Raw genomic sequence first — 3,768 nt, forward strand, 5'->3', positions numbered from 1 at the left:
GTTGTCGTCTAGAGTTATTTCTGATTTTCAGTTTTGGATTCACATTGCCATGATTACACTCATATGCTCCCAGCACAGCTTTCCAGTATGTATTTTTTAAAGTCCACGTATGTTTAGCCATTTTAAAGGGGTTTTTGTTTACGATTATTTTTGGAAGAAGTATTAGATTTGCTTCTTGCCATAATCAGATCACTATAGGATCAAGCCACTTTGCAATAGATAGATAAAAAGACTGACAAAACAGATTGATACACCGTTCCTAAAATCAAAGCTGATCCTGTTCCAAATTAGGATGAAACTTTGGTTAAACCGGTTTGGGATGGATTTAAGCGAGAATACAAGTTTCAGTCTAATTCAAAATTACTTTTAAATTATTCAAATAAATGAACGAACTGTAAGAAAATTGTGATGAAGAGGCTGAGACGTTTGGATCCATGTGCAACAAGGTTTTAAGGATGACGAGGAGCAGGTAAACACAGGGCAAGGCGTAGTCAGGAAACAGGCAAGGGTCAGAGCAAGGAGCGAAGCAGGAGATCAATAAACAGGCAGGGGTCAAACACAGAGAGGCAAACAGAGCATAAACACTCGGACTGAATGTACCAGGGAAATAATTCAAGACTCATGGAGAAGAGTGGTGAACAGGGTTAAATACAGTTTGGTGATTAACTTGAATGGGAAACAGGTGGTGAAGGAAGGAGTGGCAGGCAGATGCATTATGGGACATTGAGTGAGGAAGGGAAGAGATTAATCAGTGCTCTGGTGAGGGCTCCCTCTGGTGGTCAGAGGAAGTCACTGCTGGTTGAGCCCTGACAGAAATGTTTTCTTGATGTCTTCAAATGGAAGAGTAACTGCAGATGATTGATGGCAGTGCGGTGAGTTACTTTGAGTAGAAGCTCAACATCAAATCTACAGCACAGAAACTGAATTCTTCAGGGTTTTACATGTTCAACTGCATGTTTCTTATCATAACATCTATAAATCCTACTCATTGTGACATTTTACAGAAGATGGAAAAATATATCATAATGTTAGAGGAGATTCTAACAAGCAAAGTTAGAAAAAATCTAAAAAGAGGTTTTGATGACCATCAAAACAAAAGAGGAATATTTTTTTGTCTATCAAAGTAAAAGTTGACGTTTCTCTACGTTGTATACTAAAAACTTTGTTTCTGTTTTGATTTTTTAACAAAACGGAGTTGGAAGAACAGATAAAAACATGAGATCTATTTTTAAAAAGCTCAAAATTTCTTTTTTTTTGGTCATTTAACACCAGGAAACAAAAACGCTCAAATTAGTTAATCTCAGCTGCACATTTACAATATTGTGACTAAAAAGCAAAAAAACCTCAATATATTATATTTGATGTCTCTTCTATGTCCATTAAATATCGCTTTCACCTTTAAGTTGCATTTTCCAAAGAATCAAAACACATTTTGTTTTCACATTCCATTCTGTGTCATGTTCTCCTTGCATTCTGGGCTGGCTGTGACTCCGCCCATTTTCCTGCAGATCCTGCGTTCTAAAAAAATCACAGATCCTGTGGAGTGGACGTCAGACTGTGAGGCTTCTCTCCTCACATACCCAGACCCTGACGCTGAGATCGTGCTGACTACAGACACTTCGGACATAGCGGTTGGTGCTGTCGTGAAGCAGCGAGTGGCGGACACGTATCAGACTCTTGCATTTTTTAGCTGCAAGTTGCACACCCGAGAACGCAAATACAATGTTTTTGGTTGTGAGTTGTTTTCTCTGTATTTGGCGACTTGACATTTCCGTCTTTTGCTTGAAGGTTTTTCTTTCACTGCCTACGTGGACCAGACCGACCACTCACGTTTGGATGGCTAAAGTCAGTAAACCTTGATCTGCACGTCCGCAGTGCCACCTAGCGGCAATCTCGATTGCCATATTACGACTATTACGACTGACATATGTCACGTCGCCAGGAAATTCAACACCGTCGCAGACTGCCTCTGGCGTGTGCTTGTGTCCCCAGTGCTTTTTGGTACAGATTTTCTGCCATGTCTGCCGAGCAGCCTGGTGATGCAAACATTATTGTCCTCAGCTCCGGGAGTTCAGGCCTTAAGGTCCGACTCTCCTGTGTAACATTTCCACAGGACGGCCGCGGCCTGTAGTACCAGTGGGATGGCATTGGCGCATTTTGATTCCCTCCAATCCCTCTCACGACCAGATATACGTGCGTCAGTGAAGCTGGTCAGTTCACATTTTGTGTGGCCTGTGTTGTGGAAAGATGTGAAGGGACGGGCTGTGTCGTGTGTTGCGTTTCAGCATGCTAAAGTCACGTCAAGACTGAGGATTGTAGGGGAGTTCTTGCTAAAGTCGACTGCCCCTGGCCCCCGTTTGCCATCAGCTCCAGGCCATATGCACCACTGCATTCGTTCATAGGGCTGGGCTGAATAAATCGATTTATCGATTTAAGCTTAATAGAACAATAATCGATTCACAAAAGATATAAATCGATTTAGCACACAAAGCTAAAACTAACGTTCAGTTGGCCAAAAAAAACATTGCTGACTAAATGAATATTTTTATTTAGTTACAGGCATTAATTTCCCAAGCTCTTTTAAGGAAATAATTTTTAAAGTAACTCTTTGTGGTCTAAAACTTAAAGTAAGTAGAGTAAAGTACATAAATGTAAATACCAGGATATCTCTGTACTCATGCAGCCTCATCGTGACTGGTAGCCAAGAAGAAACGTCTTCTTTTTCTTGCGCTTTTTTTACGGTGGTTGACAAACAAAATGTCCGATGCCTGACTTTTAAAGGATGCTGATTGCCAGTGAAACTGAACTCTGTGTATCAACGCTGCCCCCTATTGGGCAAGTTAGGTTCGTTTTCTAAGAAACTATCAGAACCAAGATTTTGTTGTGAGCTAGTTGATAAGGGAAGTGGGTGAAAAAGAGGTATCATCCACGTAGCTGTTGAAGTGACAATTCTGTTTACGCCACAGAAGATATGAACGAGGGGGAGGAGGTATAAGGATAAACAGCAGCAGCCCCAGATCAAAGCCCTGGGGCACACCTGATGGGAACTGTGGGGGAAGGGATTGTTTTAGGCAGAATAAATTGAGTAAATAAAAGTAGAACCGGTGGAGGGGTATGTGTGTGATCCTGCTAGTGGAGAGTCTTTCTAGGAGGATAGCATGTAAGAGGAGGGTCATTTCTGTTCTTTGAAGAGGGCAGAAGCTTGACTAGAATTTTCCACACTATTGCGAGAGAGCTGTGTTCGAAGTTTCATTTCAGAAAGTTCCACTTATCAGCAGTTCGTCAGCTGCTGTGGAGGGCCGCCAGACTGACAGAGTGGGGTCATCTGATAAACTCATCCAGAATGATCATGTGAAAAACAGCTGTCACTTCTGTCGCTTGACTCATCCTTGTGACCTTAGCTCTAGTTCCAGAGATTTGAACATCAGGGTGAATTCTTTGTGTTGACACCAACTCTTTGGACCAAAGTGCTCTTGATGGTTGTAGTTTCTCACTTCAGAAAAGCTTCTTCAGATCTCTGTCTAAGGATCTTTAGGCTGTATAAATGTATTTAAAGGAGTTTTTGGTCTGACTAAAGCATTGTAACAGTGAATTCCTTAGCAACATAAGAGACCTCCACATTTTATTGGACAGGCCAAGTTAAAAAAGAGGAATGCAATAAAAATCAAAACATTAACAAATAAGAAGTTTCTTTTTAATACATTTATAAAGACCATGAAACTTTGTTATATATATATATATATATATATATATATATATATATATATA

This window comes from Oryzias melastigma, linkage group LG22 (genome assembly GCF_002922805.2).
Source record: "Oryzias melastigma strain HK-1 linkage group LG22, ASM292280v2, whole genome shotgun sequence".
In the NCBI taxonomy this organism is placed as follows: domain Eukaryota; kingdom Metazoa; phylum Chordata; class Actinopteri; order Beloniformes; family Adrianichthyidae; genus Oryzias; species Oryzias melastigma.